This window comes from Psittacula echo (genome assembly GCF_963264785.1).
Source record: "Psittacula echo genome assembly, chromosome: 2".
Taxonomy (NCBI): domain Eukaryota; kingdom Metazoa; phylum Chordata; class Aves; order Psittaciformes; family Psittacidae; genus Psittacula; species Psittacula echo.
In genome coordinates, this window is record NC_137737.1 from 16,950,808 (window position 1) to 16,970,931 (window position 20,124).

At 34.4% G+C, this 20,124-nt stretch overlaps 1 protein-coding gene across 2 annotated transcripts in view; it reads right to left on the reverse strand.

The window, feature by feature from the left end:
- Window positions 1-20,124, reverse strand: part of SKAP2 (src kinase associated phosphoprotein 2) — a 116,014-nt gene that overhangs the window by 72,525 nt on the left and 23,365 nt on the right. The gene's annotated exons all lie outside the window — the stretch shown is intronic.

Sequence of the window (20,124 nt, forward strand, 5' to 3'; positions counted from 1 at the left end):
TGTCTATATTCACCAAAAGGTTGGTCTCCCCCCTATGTGAGAAAGCACCATGAATTTAAGCATATAATGAAGGGCTAGGGAATTGCTCACCCTAGCCTTGTCCCAGAGCCTTCTTTATTACTGAGACAGCAAACAAAAGCAAGTACATGAATTGGAATTATAGACCTGCCACTAAAGACCAGGCATCTAAAAATACCCCTAAAGGAAAATATATTTACCAAGGTAATGGAAAATATGCCTTTTTTTATTTTTACATTCTATAAATGTGTGATATTCCTAGGTAAACACTACCCAATTATTTTTTTCCCCAATATGGAGTATTTTAATAAGCAGATGTTCAGTCAGCTCCCAGTGAAGCTAATGGTGAAGATGACGAGTGTTGAATTCCATTTGCATTGTATAGAACAAGGAGACATTCAATGAAACTGAAAGGCAACAAACCTGATACTGCTAAGTAAAAGGAAGAGGTACTTTAAAAAGCAATCTATCCACTGAACTTACCAACTGAGAGACAAGGTTTAGCAAATTTGAAAAAAAAAGAAATAATTATAGTTACATTGTAATAGTTAATATGAGAGGGTATTAAAAATGGTAAGGGATATAAATATTTTGGAATCAAAGCATAAACAATTCACTGGTGTGGCCTGGGAAGCAACTTCACTCCTGGAGGTTCCTCAGTACTCTGTTTATAACCACCCATTTCTGAAGCTTTTGACAGGGATTACAGTTGACTCCAGAAATTTAAGTAGCAAAACAGAGCAGTCATCCTAACCTGGTACGGCTCGGTGGAAAACTGACACTTGCTCCAAGAGGAGCAGGAACAGACACTAAATATTTATTCTGATAAAAAGTTCACGTGGAATTTCTAGCATAGTTCAACTTACACAAACTGCAATTAAAATACCACAAGAATAAACAAACTAGTCTATCTCAGAGCTTGGTAGGCAGCGTTAGAAGAAAAACAAACATGGAGTCTGCAGTCCTAGGTTTTAGGCATGCTACCAGAAAGTTTTCCTTAAAGACTGATAGGAACTGAAAAAGTGATCAAAAAAAGAGATCAAAATTTGAAACAAGATTAAAAAGCCCCTTCCTCAGATCAGTATGCAGCAATACAGAGGAAAAGAAGTTGATGCTGAGAAAATAACTCATTGGAACCCAACCAATCCAGTGGTAGTCCCAAAATACATTTTAACTATTTCAACAGCAGAGAAAGATGAGAATATAAACACTTAACTGATTTTTCATTAAAGCATCAGAAACACCATTTCTTCCATATTAAAGGCAAAACAAGCCTCTTCAAGGGGCAAAATTTTCTGAAAGATTTGAAGCCTTCTCAGTACTACATTTCTCCAAGCTCAAAACTGCATATAAAAATCTGAGTTTTCAAACACTTTTCTTTCTGCTTTCAAGTATTCAAGATTAAATTACTGATACTTTAAAAACACAAGTGCAACAGATTATAGAAAAAAAATATGCAATATATTTTTAAGTATATTTTCTAATTCAAGTATGAATTCAAATATAAATTCAAATATTTTCTAATTCAAGAATGCCTACTTGATTAAAAATTCCCAGCATCTCTGATAAACTGACTTTTTCATGACTGAGAAATTGGTAAGTCCAAAGAAAAATACATGGTCATTATTTTTGTTTTCCTAAGTGCAATGCATTACCTTAAGCTAAAATGAAAAAGGTTGTGTTTATCCCCAAAACTTTACCTACTGTTTGAACAAGCAAATATTCCTGATTTTAGAAATACACAAGTAAAATAAGTATATTTTGGTATCAGAGAAATGTAAAAGTTCAATACATAAATATTTATAAAGCATTGCATGAATGAAAGTTAAATTAATTCTTAAAGTCAAAAAAAGACAGTACCCATTTGCATTTCAACAAGTGAAACTTTTCCATCCATTTGACAGAGACAAGACTATAAAAGGTCTCAAATTTCTCCAATAAAAGAGGAAATTACATCTCAATATTTCGTCAGAGACTAAAAACAGAATTCTAGATGAATTATCTGATACAAAGATGGAAGTGAGGGTGCTGCTTTAAGATCTACAGAAGTAGAGCACTTTAAGACAATTAAATGATTTCCCTGCAGGCAATGTCTTTTCAATCCAAGCTAATGACATCATTTAAGGAGGATGGTCCATTTAACTGAAAGGATCTTTTACAAGGCAGACAGACAGAAGGCAATCCAGGAATGTTTTCAAGGACTTCCCATATTTCAGAATTATAATGGTGAAATGCCTACATCAAAATCTTAAACTCAAGCATTAATCAACAAAATGAAAGACTAATTTTATAAGAAAAATGTAATAGAACTCATTTTAAGAAGTTTTCCCTTCATTATTTTTTCCTTTAAAGGAACCAATTCTCTCCTAATGGTAATTATGCTGCTTTGGAGTAATGATAATACTCAGGCAGCTCAGTTTTAGGCTGCTGTTTTTAAAGTGAAGCCAAATCACTTCAATCACTTGCAAGTTGAAGAGTAACTTTTATAAACTTTTCCACCAGTTTATATAAGTTAGCTGTGATCTTTCAGACAGAAAGCATTTTATTATTGCCTCCAGAATGTACTTCACTGCTTTTGGTACCGTCTATATACTAGCCTTTAAATTGCACCACCACCTTTTTCATAAAAGAAAAAGAGCAACACCCTTAAATGAACTAGTAAGAAAACTTCACAGGTTTAGTGTCTGTATCAGCAGTTTAATGCACTGCTTTAAGTCCAGGGGTAGTGGGATGGGGCGTCCTATCCTTGGTATTAATCTAAATTATTTTTCTGATATTGAAAAATCAGAGCACAATATGCTCTTTTAAAACAGTTAGAGGAACACAAACATTTTCATATTAAAATAATAATATTATTAAAACTAGGACAATATACAAAACTACAAACACCTCTTGTACTTCAGAAGGTGGCATCAGTTTAAAGCCAACCAAAGAGTCTTTTTACCATTTACAATAACACTCAGAGCTATGGAAGTTGTATACACGTTAGGATGACATCTGTTAATAAATGATGTGGTTCTGAGGACAGAAAAAAAAAGTTTACCCTATGTTCCTTTAATATGCATTTCAAATTGTCAAAAACTTCAGAAAGCTGGAAAGTGTGAGACATAACGGAGAGATCTTACCATGTAAGCAGGAGCTAGAAAATGTAGAACTAGTCCTGGCTCTTAACCAGATTCCTTTTGCCTCCACTGCTCCTCTTCATAACAGAGAAGTAGCATTCATGTCTTTCTAGAAATGCTATAAAATGTTACTGGCTTCATTACTTTTAAAATAAAATAGAAAAATTCAGGGAAAAACATTGCACTTTCAGACCTGCTGTACCACTTTACTGATTCTCCCCTGCAGCACCCATAAACACACTTTCCTAAGGTAATGTAAGCAGTTGGACAGAGGGAGAGAGAAGGGGCGGAGAGAAGGTTACTGCATGTGTAAGACTGGGATGTCACATATGTACTGATTAATGCATTTCACAGAAAACTGCATACTTTCTTCTGTGACTGCTTAGCATATAACAGACTGACAAGAGAAAAAGTGAGGAAAAGACCACAAAAGATGATTCTTACAGTAAAAAGTAGGATGCTGTTCTAAATGCTGACTTTTAACGTCTGAATATAGTAATATGGAAATAACAATAAGTGGCAATGCACAGAATACTACAGTTGTATTCTTAACCACCTGGGCTTCTTCTTACTTGACAGCTACATTTTTAGTATAGGAGGAAGAAATTTCTATGGACTTCAACTGACAATTTAATTTCAGTCCCTACTACACACCTTCTGTACAACCTAGGTCCTCCACTAGTATACTTGCATATCAGTTTCCAAAACCTTTCTCCCATTTCTTGTTTTTGTCCCAGTCAGGTTCTCTGAAGCTCATTCAAATGAAGGGCACATACATACACTGGAGGATTCTAAAACTGCCTTGATCCAGTGAAAATAAGATGACACATGAAAAATACATTACATACATTTATAGGTACTTAGCCAATTTTCATGACTTTTCCTTTTTTTTCACCCCCAAAGCACAGGTTCAGTCCGTACATAAACTGAGCTCTCATAAGCAGCCAATAAATTTATGACTAGCAAAAAAACTGTCAAAATAAAAATCATTATAAAGGTTCCTTTTTATTTTGGCTCCCACAAAAGCATTTGCATCTACAACAGTTATGATAATGCACTCTCAGGTTTCCTCACATAAACTTGTGAGCCTCTAAAAATAATATACTTTGACAACAAATACTTGAAAAACACTTGACAAAATTGTGCTAGAGAACACTACATGGAAGCCAGTCGGTGACATAGAAGCACTAAAGACAAGACTATGGGATCAACTTCTTCATGCACTATCTATACCAATATGCATCTTTATATCACTCCCAAAGCTTATTTCTATGCAAGGTTAGAGGTATATTGAATAAATGAAATGACCCATCACTGTTCTATTTTTTCTTATTTCATGAACATATTTTTATTCAAAAGTATAGTCAATGTATTTACTGGAAAGGAAATACAACACACGAAGATAACTTTGTTCAAAATATTTACAAATCATTGGTATATTATTTAGAACAATCTTACAGATGAAGAAACTGACATGAAAAAGCCTTCAGAGCTAGACAACTGAATCTCAGTCCCAAAGGGTCTATGAAGAACTACAGGAGAATCATCTGTGTAAGTATCAAACCAAAAGGATAAATTATGGCCTCATCTGTACAGCACTGGGAACCAGAATATCTAGCTCTGTTGTAACCATGCTCTTCTTTATTGTAAGATTCTTAGAATAGCATTGTTCTGTTTTAATTTTTAAAAGGCATGGAAACCCAAACAACCTAAACAATTCCAGTTCTGAACGACTTAATTTATTTCTCTACTGTAAGATTATTATCATTGGTTTGGCCCATTCAGTTTCACACATGTGATTTTCAGGTTTTTAAACATTTTGACTCAGCAGATATGCTTTTTGTACAATATTTTCACCTTCCTGGTTTATATTTGTGATGTCTGTCATTGAAGGCTATTTTTAATTTAAGACCTGAATCATCACTAACTACAGGTACAGTGAAGAATTTCTCTACCTGACACTCCTGAGAAGACACTAATCACAGAACTTGGAAAAGGAGAAGTCAGTTGAAAAAAGACCAGCCTAGAGATTTAATTAAGGTTTAGACACTTAAGGCCCTTTCCAAAACATAACAAGCAGCTATTTGGTACCAACATAGTACAGGATGAATCACTACACTTCATTATTATTCCCTAAAAGGGAAAACAAAACAGAACAAAAACCTTCCTCAAAATGTCTGTTTCCAAAGGACAAAGGCAATTACACAGGGAGAGGGAAAAAAAAAAAATATTCCAATGACAGTGTATTATAGTGGCAAGGGAATTTAAAGATGCCATACACATTAAGTTATATTTTCTAAATTAATCCTTACAGACAACAATAACTGTAGATTCCTCAGACCTGTTCAAACTTACCCCAGGTTGAAAACATCCTGGGAGCACAACAAAGCTTGATTAGTTTCCCTTCTCACATTTCTAAGGCTAGAAGTCCTTGTGAATACTATCTTGGAAAAGATTAAAAAAAAAAGGCACTAACATAAACATGGTAGTGGCTTAGTTGTGTGTGGTACATAGTCTACCCAAACATAGGCACAGGCTTGCTGACTTCAGTCTTGATACATTCGGTGCTCTGCATATCTTAAAACATTCTTTTATTTCTACCTATTTTAAGCCATACAACCAAAAATGATCCATAATAATTTTATATAGACTCCTTAACATGATTTAAAAGATGTTTCTAAAGAATACTAATAATTAAATACAATATTCTTTATCTGTATTATGGTTATGTTCATACACAAGTCAGTCACTCAATATCTCAATGACTGTTAATGAAACTGAAAGCCTAATTAGCAAGATGAGGGGAATAACCCCAGCGTTCTGGCCCACCTCCAATATGAATAATTGCATCTACCTATGCAAAATCCCCCTTGTCATTTCAATTAGGTGAGATATTCCTCATATCCTGCTCTTCAATTGCTGGGTATTGTTTTTACTGCCATTGTAAAAGCTACTGCATTCTACCCTGGCTACAGTTGCGTTTTGACAGTACCAATGTGGCAATTCCTCCATATTTTAGTTACTTTGTTCAAAAAGCCTAACACTTACAAAAGGTTCTCTGCTATCAAAAAAAAAAAAACCCAAAAAAGCCAAAAAAAACCCAACACTAATTCATTGTGCATATATTACTGAAAGAATAATAAAATCTGTGTAGGACACAGGTAGCTCCTTAACAGGCATTGAGGTACCAAAATAAGTCAACCAGGTTTAAGCATCTCTGGCAATTCAGCAGTGTAACAAGTAGCACCTTATCACACTATCACAACTTTGAATGTCTGAGAAATGAAGCCAAAGCTAAGGCCTCCCCCTACTTACTGTGAAATGCTACCAGTACGCTAAAACACCCTTCTGAAGATTTATGTATACAAAGTTAACAAGGAAGAGAATTAAGTCAGTCAGCAATCAGCCCTTCCAAGTCCTCCAAAACAACAGCTATACCCATTTCTACACCTTGCTTCCTGCCTAGCAGTATGCACACCCTGAATACCCATTCCCCTGAATAGCCACTGATTCTCCCTCATAGTTTTCATTTCATCTCAATCCCTTGCCATCCTCAAAATTCTCCAAAAAACCCACATTTCGGATTATGATTTATTTTTAATTGTTCATCTAGCTAAAAAAAAGAAAAAAACAAACAAACAAATCAAAACCAAAAAAAAAAATCACACACAACAATTCCTACATGAAAAAGGATTTAAAACTTCAGTAGGTTTAATGTTGACTTGAAAAGAGACATCTGGGACTTGCTAGTGCTTCACCAGAGCTTTATTCCTCTTCCCTCTGGGCTCTGAATTGCCACTGAAATGGTTATATTAGTAAGTAAACTTCCTGATGCTTACATTAGCCATGCTAATATGGCCCACAGTCCTTTTATTGTGCACTCCTGTTTTAATTCTCACTAATCCCTTAAAAGATACAGTTTTAACAGATTACAAAATCCATTTATAAAGGTACTCACTGGTTTTAGCTATGAAAGTAAAAGACATCTTTTATTTAGGAAAACATGCAAGCAGATATCTGCATCAAAAATCCACTTTAACACTGACTGTACTTACTACTTCATGAAACATTTCAGTAACCACATCAGTGATTTATTGCTCCACTATGGCAGTATGGAAACTTCCACAATAAAATACAGGCCAGGAGTGAAAAGAGCTGTAAAACCATTAAAAAAAAAAAAAAAAAAAAAAAAAAGGTTGCTTTTTTCTTGCCCTGGCCTCCTAGGACTGTAAATTCCAGGCTTTATTTTTCCCAAATTGTCTTTTTTCAAGGATTACCAGTGCTATAAATACCTTTGCCTTCTACTGACTAGACACATTTTCTTCTGTAGACTCACTTCCTGTGGGAAATGCTACATCAAAAACTACACATACACACTATTAGAATTGCAATCACTGCTGCATTTCTGTTAAGATATTAAAAAAAAAATTCACTATGAATACAACAGCTTTCATTTTATCATTATCTTCTCTGAAAGGAACATCACTCTTGCATGGGAAATAGTAATACACATATTAAAATTTATGTCAAAATACAGTAGAAAGTAATTTCCATTAAGTACACCTGCTGGGGAAAAAGCTGCACACACCAATGATTAAGCCTAAGTATGCATCTGTCCTTTAAATATGCATAGTAGTAATAGCTTAAATGTAGGTGTTCAAATCATGGCCAGTCTCGCTGCATATACAAATCTGCATCATACAATGCTAAATTAAGAAGCACCTCCGATGAGTTTACAAAAGACAAAGAAAAAATTGGTTGTAAACTCCTCTGCATTGCAAAGATCTCTTTTGTCTGCCAATCAACTGAAAAGTATTATTCCACCCTCACAAAAGGCAAACCTTTGGAGGCAGTATAGGTCTGTGTGTTGTGCAAATGTGCAGTTGCTAAGAAGCAAATATGCTTCTCTTCTAATCAAATAGCCCAGCTCAGCAATGCTGCTGGCTTGGGGCAAGAAGCAAATTCCACCAGCCACAAACTTAGAAACAGTCTTGAATTATTTGTTGCTGACCGCTGGCTGAACCCTGTCCTGATGAGCACTATCACCATTAGCCACTTCTCAGTGTATTCCATCAACCAATGGCAATAGCAGCATGCTACAGCTCAGGCTGCAAGGAATTGATCAAACAGGGTAATGAGACTATTTCTTCATGGAGGTTATTTTAAATGAATATAAATATTTTCTTTCTACATAATTTGCCACAAAAGGTCACTGAACTCCCTGCGATTCTAAAGAAAAATGCTGTGGTATCCCCTTTATGTATTTGAGTTAGGATATAACCAACAAACAATTCTGGCAATTTTTGATGATCGCGTAAATCTTAATGAGGTGGCATCCCAGACAATTGATTAGCAGCAACATTTTATCTTCACATTTAGTTACGAACAAAAAGAAGATTTGATACTATTTTAGAAAATCATGAAATACTTACACGCTTAAAATCTTTCGTGAGAGAATAGATGCTGTGAACCTAAAGACTAACACTTTTACTATTAACAATAGATGATGCATATTTAACTGTGCTTGCCATACGTTGATATTATAGCCTTTTCTATAGATTTCTTTCAACTGAACACATATGTTAAAAATACCCACTTTGTATCAAAGTCAAGTTACTGATAAGGAGACCCACATTCAAACACTCTGTCTGTCACCTTTTTTAAAGGCTACTCTAAAGATACACCAAGAGATCCTTGAAATTCAATTCAAACCAACTGCTACAAAAACCTCACTAAGGCCCTCCTTGCCCCATGTAATATTTTTACTCCTATAGTTTGCAGTATTGGACAATTTCTTCAGTGCTGGAAAAGCACAATAATATTGATTTAAATACCAATTTAATAGTATTTCATTAACAGAGGCATTATGATAAACACATAGTGCTTAGTACTTTCTACTTTTAGTAATAATAATATAAAAATATTCCAACAGGACAACTAAACACAACTGTTCATGTTTGAGAGCTCACAAAGTTACCTTGAACAGCTCTACAACTCTAAGAAAATACTTTCAACAGAAAAGAAAATCTAGATTTACACCCAAGGATGAGTATAATTTATTCATCTGAGACACAGCACTTCAAAATGGTGTCTAAAACAAAAATTATAAATATATATATAAAGGATTTAAATTAATTAGTCTGACTAATAGGAGTTCACTTCCATAATAATAGAGAGGACTTTGGATTTTAATTCACTCAAAATATTTAAAACCGTTTTTCTGAACTGAATAAAAATGTGTTTTCTGAAACTCTATTCCTCATATTTTGTTGGGATCCTTGCTCCTCAGGCTGATTTCTCCCCCTCTCCCCCAAATGAATGTTTCTGACCAGCAGAGGAAATTAAAAAAAAAAATTAAAAAAAAAAAAAGAACAATAATAATTGCAAAAAAAAAAAAAAAAAAAGTTTAGATCAAGAGGATTCTCCTCCCACCTCCCATCCCCATTAAAATACTATTTACAGAGCATTCTTTTCTAACTCTTTATCAATACTGTCATTACCCCTTGTATGGCAGTGAAGTGCAGCTAAGGCCTGAATAGAATAAAGAAGCTCAGATGTGTTTGTTCTACTGAGCCACCATTTCTATAATTTTTTTTCTTTTTTAATAAAAGTTGACATAAAAAAATAAAACTGTAGTTCTGCAGTACAAAAGACAGCTTGGTTGGCTGGCTATTCTGAAACATAAAGCTTGTTACATCTGTTACACAGACCCTACCAATTCTTATTATTTACCAATAATTTCTTTAAAAAGTGAGAACTCCCCAAACTAAAAAGGAGACAATTCTACAGTAACACTGAAGATCTATAAAAAACCTGTGAGAGGACATGATGCCAGTGCTATTCAAAAAATACAAAAATCCTGGGAAACTGTATCTTAAACATGGATGGATGAAGTCAACTGATGCATAAATCCTGATTTTTCCTGAAAGAGATCCCATATTAAGTCCTAAATTCCATTTAAAAAAAAAAATTTAAAAAAACCCCCACACCATATACAATACAAGGAGTCTCTTAGAACACCATTAAAAAACAATATTGACTTGGGTGGAGGTGGAAATCAGCACCCACTAGCAAAAGACATCTCATCAACAGACTAACATTTGACAAAAATCAGTGGAAGCAGCAAAGGAGCCAATACAACTTCCAGTGCCAAGGAGCCAGATGGCACCACTGGAAAAATTATATCTACAGACTGGCAGCTTGATCCCATGATTACTGCCCAAGGGAGGAGGAAGAGGAAAACAAGAGGTATTTCAGTGTGATGGAGTAAATCAATTATCACCAGCTCACTATGGCATTTTCACATTATTTTGATACCACATTCTAAATATTGCTCAAATGAATGAGAGCACTGGAAGATTCCAACAATTGGAGACAGAAGAAAAAAGGTATGCCACATATTAAAAAAGCAATATGCACCTCTATTGACTGCATCACACAGTCCTTACTTCCAAATGAAATTTGTGGGTAGGTTGTGGTTAAGAAGAAAGAAAAAAAAAAAAAAAAAACATCTTTACTTTGAAGGTTTTATTTTTAACTAAAATTCCAAACATTATCTGTACAGATTAGAGAAAAAAAAATATAAATCTCTGCACTTCTTAATGTTATGACTACATTCTCTTGTGTGTTTTCAGCTCTTATGCAGTTATCTTAAACATTCTTACACACACAATTACAGAACAACCGTTTTACTGAAGTATTCCAAACAGCTTTGATCAAAAAAGTTTGTGGTAGTCTCACCAGTTATTTTTCTGTTAAAATACAGTACTAAAGCTACCTTCTGAGGAAGCTACTCACGGAAGGAAAATTAGTCTACCCCTAACTTTCATATAAAGAAAGCTCCTCTAAAAATCAAAGACTCTCCCACCACCTTCATTTGCATACATATTCCAATTACTAGATACAAAACAGAAGTATGGGAATGTGTCAGACTTTCCACATGAAAACAGGCCAGGTTACTTTTTTTTAATTGGAAGTCAGTGATGACACTTTCATCAGCTTCTTTTCCAGGCAACTGTAATAATAAGGCCCATTTCCTGTATCCATGTTTGCAAAGGAACAATTTGTCTGTTACCTACCAAAAAGACTTGGACCACCTTCACTTCACTTGTCTACTTGTGTTGTAGCACAGCCATATACACCATCCAAACATCCTTCTGCCCCCATTTACATTCTTTCAACACTAATCCTTTCCCCTTACTCTTCAGTGCGAAGCAGCAACACACAAGTGCAGATATGTGAAGCACACAAACTGCATCTTTGAATACGGTTTCTGAGTATTTATACATCGCCTGTGTCCATATACAGAAATACAAAATTTTACTGTTGAGGAACCAGCAAAAAGATGTTTTACATGAAGCCTAGGATAGATCTGGAAAGTTATTGTCAGGCTGTGACATACTCCCATTAAGGAATGCGTGTTCAGGCAGATAGAGCAAATATTCAGAAGGACAGGAGAAAATTGTTCAGACCAGAAGAGGATTTTCTGCATTTTGTAGTGTAAGATTATCCATAATTCCTAGCTCAATATGGGACCAAAACTCTTTCTGACTACCACCAGTAGCGACAATAAGGCTAATATTCTCATGGGATATCACCTGTCATTATTGTGATAGTGGTGAATAGGCTATGCCTAATACTAGTTAAGAAACTGTAGTAATAGTTTGGAGAGAAGATTGTATTTTTAGTCTGCTACTCTACTTTCAAATCCTACTCTTGTAAGTGATCCAAGTAAACATCTATAAAGAATTACTGAGAAAACTATCAGCCAAACTAACACTGTCTACTGACAGATATTCAGAGAAGTATGGTTCCTGCTGCAGATTTTTAATCAGTAAATAATACCTGCAACATCTTCTTGAGAAGAATAATAATGAACTTGCACATACAGTTTACATAAAATATTTAATTTACATTGTTTTTTCATTGCAAAATGCTTTAATAAACCTTTCAATTATGTAGTTTTTACTTTCCCATTCAAATTTAATCTCAAAATTCACAAATATTAATCCACTGCAACCTCCCTCTCATTTAAAAGCAAAAATCCAAATCCATTAATTAATGCTTGGATTGCATGATGCCTGACAGAAAACAGGACTGTTTAGTACATGTTTAAACTCTACAAATACAATTTGCACCTCTACAGAAAATACTAATCAGTTAAAATACAAAAACAGGAGTATGGGAAAAATCTTTTTCTGTTCATTAGGATTGATAACACACTTCAGTGCATGTAATAAATTAAATATGGGCACAAATTCCTAATCACCAATTCAGAGAAAGAAAAGCCTACACCAAACTTAATTTGTAGTTTTATTGCAAGGCTTCACATTTTTTTTCCCCATTTGGTTCCTATATTCAGGCCTCTACAGCCTCATTCTTGAGACAGAAAACATGAAGTACCACACAGAGCACCGTTTTACATATAGCTCATCTACTCTAATACAAAAAAACCACTATGGTTATCACAGAATCACAAAATCATTTGGGTTGAAAGGGACCTTAAAGCTCATCTAATTTCAATCCCCCTGCCATGGGCAGAGACACCTTCAACCAGACCAGGTTGCTTCAAGCCCCGTCCAGCGTGGCCTTGAACACTATCAGGGATAGGGCAGACACAGCTTCTCTGGGGAACCTGTGCCAGTGCCTCACCACCCTGAAAGCAAAGAATTTCTTCCTCATATCTAATCTAATCTAATCTAATCTAAATCTACCCTTTGTCAGTTTCAAGCCATTCCCCCTTGGAATGCACAGTTTGTTCTCCCAAGATGTTTGAAGACCTGAAGGCAGACCCACTTTCCTGTTGTACTTCATAGATATCAGGACAGAAATGATGCTTCTTGCCTTTAATGCCGAGCAGCAACAAATCTGTTGGATTTGCTCGTCTCCAGAAGGGTACTAGAAGGGTTCCCACATCAAACTGCCACTGGAGTAGCATGAAGCAACGCCATCATCTACAATCGATGCAACTGTCTGGTTCTGGAAGGAAAGAAGTAAGGAGGAGGATGGAAGATGATTTGCTACTAATGCTTGGCAGGAAGAAAGAAGAATTACAGGGAAATTAGCAGGTAGAAATCCATTCAGCTGAGGGAAAGTGTTAATAGGTCTTAAATCCATAATTAACAAACAACCTCCAAAACACACTTGAAAAGCTTATTACATATTATAGAGGCTGAAGGAAAACCCTCCCTCTTCCATTTTATTTCAGCTATTTGTGATGTATAAAAACTGATACAGAAAAACATTAGGCCAACAAGCAATATAAAGTAAACAGAAAAGTTTATTGCACTTCAGCTTTCTATTGTTTTGGGGTTTTTTTATTTACCATAATATTGTATAAAATTATGGTATAATATGAAAAAGAAATGGATTAAGTAGGTAATTATTTGTTTTCTATTGTGGATATTGTCCTACCTAGTAGTGGAGCATACACAGCTGTTTTGTTATTGCTCAGTCACTGAAGCAACATAGATGAAATAAAATGAGCAACAAACCATGTCATCTCTCCCATGGGAGAAAGGTAAATGTTAAAAGAACACAGGGGTTTACTGTTTAATAGGAAGTTTTTCATCATGATAATTAGAAGTTGAAACATCTTAGTATCATTAATTTGTACACACTGTTAACCTATATGATGCCATTTTTAACTTTACTGTTGACTTTAATGGGGCCAAAATTTCACTTAAAACTTCTGCTTCCTATCAGAAATAATTCCCTCCTGTTCTGTGCAAATGGTTTAAATCAAAATTAATTAGATCAGCTTTGCATATTTCACATGCACTTTTTAACTTCTTGCTTATCCAAATATAAGGCATTGCTACTATATTCACTGATATGGATCCTACAAACAAACAGGCAAGCAGTTCAGTTGCTTGTTCTTTTCATAAGGTTTCAACAGCAGTTACATGTGGAAAGTTATAAGGATTCTTCTCAGTCTTCAAATATATTCATGACAGAAGGGAAAGAAAGAAAATAAACCATCCTCATGTCTTTTAAAGACAAAAGAGAGCCAAATGTCAACAGACTGACAAAAAAAAACTTTAGGGTCTGTGTCCTCTACTAGCAAGTACAAAGCTACCTAAGGGAGACTGAAGTCGCACCATTAGAGATTTTTAGGAGAGATGAGACAGACACTCTCAACACTCTCAACTTGCCTGAGACATTTCTTGGCAGGTGATATATTGACTTTACTCTTAAGGTTTCTCCTACCCAACAAGGAGTTGATCTTCTTTAAGAGTTCTGACAATTTCAGCAAAATTAGCACCCTCTTGTCATTTGTTAAACAGATTTCGATCTGGGAATTTCTTCACATATGGTCTCAAATACACCAATATCCTGTTTGTTGTTTTTGTTTGGGTTAAAAAAAAAAACCCTTCATATTTTAAGTTACTCTCTAGTATGCTTTACTTTTCATTGTGTTCCATCAGCTTATAAAAGATTATATTTTGGGTGACATCTAAGTGTTTCAGACTAATTCCCCAGTGATGTATCTTTCCTCTGACAGACTCAGCATACCTAATCAATTCTAAACTTCAGCCTTCCTGCCCAAAACTAAATTACTAATTACAATTTTTTAGAATTCTTAAAGCAACATTTCTGATCAGTCGTGTTAACTTTTCAGCCAGAAATGTCCCAGAAATGCAGAATCATAATACATTGCAATACATAGTATTTCCTTTGCCATACAACATCTGTTCAGACACAGGAAGAGTCTATTCAACCAGTGGAGAAAACATAGAATTACATACATATATAAAAATAATAAATTAGATTATTTCCCAATCACAGCTCTTGACAGGAACTAGCATCCTCTCAAAACAAAGCTGGCATGCCAGAACCCCTCTTTACCCATTTCCCATGGCACTGATGCTCCTGTCCTCCTGCCAGATCCTAACAATAGTGTAAAGTAGAAGTCACCTTTTCCCACCAAAGATCAAATGTCCCAGTAAACTTAGATCTTTCCTGCCCTCAATGTGATCTTTTTTAATTAAGCTTGAATATTTAAAGAGACATAAGGAATAAGAAGATACATTTTTCTGCCTTCAAAGAGATCTACCTATAAGAAAAACAAATGAAGAATTTTATCACTTCTTTTAGTGGCTGTGATGCACTTAGTTTGGAACTCTCACAATGCTGCAAAGCAAACAACTAATCTCCTAGAATGACTAAGGTAAACTTCCAATGCTGTCATCCCCAAGACAACCAAGCATCCTCTCCATGTACATGAATATGATAATAAAATAGTAGTAAGCCAATACAAGACCAGGCGGATAGGAAGGGCAAAAGGAGAGAGGACAGAAAACTACTAGCTGCATTTTCCATTCTCCAACCTTTGCTAACACCACTTAACTGGCTGGCTCAGTGATGAAACTCACTAAGTTTATTATTACATAACATATTAAAGTTTTGTGCTTTAATATGGTGCCTCAAAAATAAACTCAGTAGAAATGTAACCAAAGAAACAGGGAAAATATTTGTATATGAATTGCACATAAAGAAAAGATCTTACGCTGAACTCTACTCTTCTTTAAAGACAGTATTCAAACCTTTATGCCTACCAAATAGGTAAAAAAAGAAAAAGAAAGAAGCTTAATCAGTACTGGTATTTAAGACTTAAAATGTCAAAAGAAGCAGCATGCAAACTTTAGTCATACAACTTTTCATTCTCACTTGATCAATCAAAATGCAAAATGGGATGTTCATGCAAAGGAAATACTATAGATCATGTAAAACAGTTGACTCAAGCCTGCAAAGACTTGTATAAAACTTTTCTGGGGAGCTGCATAAAAATTAAGTGCTAAAACTCATTGTTTCATCCAAAAATTATACCAAGAAAAGCATGTTACAGGGAGCAACAAGTTCTGCACATTTTCAAGACCGCACTCTGAAGAAAGTTAAAGCACACCACCTTCATTTATTCTGATTCCCCAAAGTCCTCCAAACATCCTATTTTAATCCTATTTTAACATTCTTTTATATTAAGACCTTGCTTAGGCCTTACCTTCCTGTACTTCAACTATAGAGAATTTCTAGTATGAGATTCTCATCCTATTTAAGAGTTTTCTATTAAAGAGCATATTTTATTCGTAAGCTATAGCCAAATATGATAATTTGAAGAGCATGCAAGTCCCAAGACACGTTTTTGGTACTTCTTTCATCCTTACATGCTCAAGGCAACATTTCTAGACCTTCGATGGAAATGATGATGTTCTAAATTATTTTATCCCAGCATTCATTCTGATCTTTTTAGATCTCGTAATTACCATCGTACTCTGCAGAACTAAACAGACATACGTTCCTCAGAAGCAGCTGGATCACTCACATCACTTCCAAAGTCTGAAAGTTTGTTCTTTAATACTAATGGCATTTCCTACTATGGAATCAAGTTACCATACCACAAAAAAAAGCAAAACAAAAGTTACTGATAAAAAAAATCCTTTGGGATCATAAAAGAGGATAACTGTCTTAAATAGGAAAGCGTTATCATGCATTACATCTACATTTAATACCATCCTAAGAAACTTGAAAACTAAATTAAAACCAGAAACTTTTTCCCCCATTAATGTCTCAACCAAAAGTAGTAGTAGTAATAATAATAAATAATAATAATAATAGTCACCAACTTCAAAGAAAGTCTTACTATTTCAATTTTTAAGTATTTTGTTATGCTCTGGTTTTTAACTGATCAAGACATACATATTTTCTGCTACACACATTCTTCAAAATACAGATGGAAGGGGAGTAAGAATTTACAAGACATAACATTGTTATACAATGTACTATACAAGAACCTGTCATTTAAGTTGCAAGAAACCTAGTCATCAATAAGTGAAAAAATACCCTGCTCAAAAATCAATTATGTTGAGTCTTTTGTATAGAGAAGTAGTACACCTTTCAGGCAACTGGTATTAATGAGCAGACATGGCTATAGAATCTCCATTTGTTTTTCTGACAAAGCTGTGACTACTTCAGTCTCTCATTGAAATTCCATTAATCTGGTGCACCAAGGACCAATGCGAAAATCAAAACTCCATCTAACCCTTTATCAGCTCACAATAACCTACAAGTGAACTCTGCCTGTTAGCATACAGCAAGTTATGATTTTGCTATCAATCAGGCTGTTAGCCAATAAAAAAAAAAAAAATCAAGTTAAGAACGGAGTGCCTGGCAGTGCTGTTTTGTTTTGTCTGTCTTGTTTTGGGGTTTGTTATTTTATTTGGGGGTTTTGTTGCGTTTTATCCCTCTTCCAATTTCTGTAGGGTGTCTGGACATGTAAGCCTATGCATCATTCTCCTTCGCTGTGATTTAATTGCTGCCAGCAATCAAGTCAAAGCATCACTGAAGTGTGCTTGAATTTCATTAGATGATATAACTTATGCTACTTTCCTACAGTACCTAATAAACCATAAAGAAACCAAAACACATATGGCTTGAGGGAATAACTGGAAAATTAGGTGGCCATTTGGGAACTGAGTGAACTTTTGAACCAGAGGAACAGAGAAAAAGAAATATTAAAAGGAAAGACAGACTTAGAATGCACACAGAGATGTGAGGGTTTGACCTTTTCAGTACCTAGAAAATTACATTAGCATTATGAAAAATACATATCATGTTTAGAGTTTATAATCCATCAAAGTTTAGATACTTTGTTAGTGCCTACCATAAGGTAAAAGTCAAAAGGACAACATAACAATCAGATTTGACAAAAGGCCTTTAGGGGACCTGTGCTAATTTAGTTATCCCATACTTATTGTTAAATGGATTATCTCTCTTGTAATTAATACACCATTAGACAGAGGTCACACAAAACCTCCAGGATTTTACAATGACTGTAATGTACACGTAATACACTAATTCTTTATCTGTTACCAAGTGGGTGTCTTCACAAATTATATTTTGACAGTAACACTGCAAAGTCAAATAGTGACACTTTCAGAAGTCGTACAAACCTTGCAGTCTAACTCACGTGTATAAAGGTAAATGGCTGTTTTGTTTGGGGTTTTTTAGCAGAAAACATATATAAAACGTTTTGCATAAAAATATGAATGGATGCAAATATAAATAACAAACACCTCAGTTTGGTTACCTACAGTTAGATTACCTACAGTTAGGTCCCTCTGTTAACGCCAAAAGCCTTAATCATATACAAATGTGGTTTTACATCTCCTGAAATTAGCTGGTAACCATCAATCATCTACCTTACAGCTTCCTGAGTAGGTTTTAAATATTGGGCATTAACAGACTGTTTAAAAAAAAAAAAAAAAAAAAAAAAAAACAAAAAACACCACCACACAGTATTAAGCTTCAACAAGCCCATTCATGCCTGTGAGAACTGAAAAAAATGGCACCTCTGAGAATCAATCCACCTCTTATAAGATTCTCTCAACATGCATTTTCATACATAGTCTAGGTAGGCAGACTTGCATGATGGACCACATATGCTAAAATCAAATGGTCTTAGAAGGACACACTGGACATTCAAAGAGAAAACAGAAACACTCCTCCAATAAAGTAAAGTATTTACAGATCAAAATCTACCACCTTTTCTCAACTTCTCCTTGTGTTGCATTCCTACAAGATAACTGAAGAGGATTTATCATAAAAAGTAGAAAGACTAGTGAGGCAAAATAATCTTAAATACAACAAAATCACACCCACTATATTTCTACCTAAAATGGAATGTATCAGTCAAGATACTGTTGGGCAGCTATTACACATACTGTTCATAATTTTAACTTTCAAAATAGGCTAAGAATTATTCACCCATCTGTTCAAAGTCATACAGTATTTCATATACTCTTGCATCAGCATTATTCAGCCGTTCATTATTTAGGTTTATGAACATTATAATTTTTTTCTTGATTAACTGTTTTGAAACAAATCTATAATCATATCTCCTATTAAACAGCCATATAATTTTGTCACATACCCTTTGTGCGATCAGTACCATGTTATTAAGTTACAATTAGAAATAATGCTAAGATTATGTTTGTAAGCAATAATAAATACATGAAAGTTGCATTCAGCTGTATTTTGGAAAATTAGCTTGGCTTTCCTAAAAGCGATATTCAATTTGTCTGCTAATTACATTTCAACCAGAAAGCAAAAAGGCTTGGTTTTATTTCTTAATAGAAGGTCACATTGCCAACATGCAAAAACTAAAAAAAAAAAACCACCCAAAAAAGTGTGATTATTGTTACACATTTTACAGAGTTCTAGATATAAAAAAAAACAAAAGTGCTTTAGCCTGAATCAATGGTTAGAAGGTTTATCACTTATGCATGTACTTGACTTATCCCTGTTCTGCAATAAACATAATTTTATACCTCATAAAAGCAATTTATGTTTCCAAAGGGAATAATCTGGGTAGCATAAAATGTGGAGTGCTATGTTGCAGGAAGCATATTTTCATTCAGCAATTGTATTTCGAGATGGAGCTGCACAGTTTGATCATCATATCATGTCAGAAAACATCATTCACTAGTAAGTCTATCTAACTTCTAGTGCCAGAAATTAATATACATAGTTAATTTATTTGTACATATATTTAATTTATTGCCAGATATTATCCATAGGAGGTATTTATATTATGTATACAATAAACTAATCTCAAATATGGACACCATGCTCAAGCAAGCTTGTTAACTGTTGAAATATTCAATTGTTCATGTCTTCAGAACAGTCACACTTAGCATTAAATTTAATGAATACAAAATAAAACAAGGAAAACAGCTACAGAGCCTGGATTTTTTTTTTATGCAAACTCAAATTTGAAATTTATATAATGAAAACATTCTACAAAATACTGTCTTAATGGAAGGAAACATTGTAAGAATAATTAATTGAATATTTTATGAACCTATTCTGCATGGAGTTTGCAGAAAAATATCAATCACATAAACTCTTTCATTATTTATTAGATAAATAATACAGTAAGCCATTAAGTAGCACAATAAAATTAAGCAAGAATCTGATAACGTTGTAT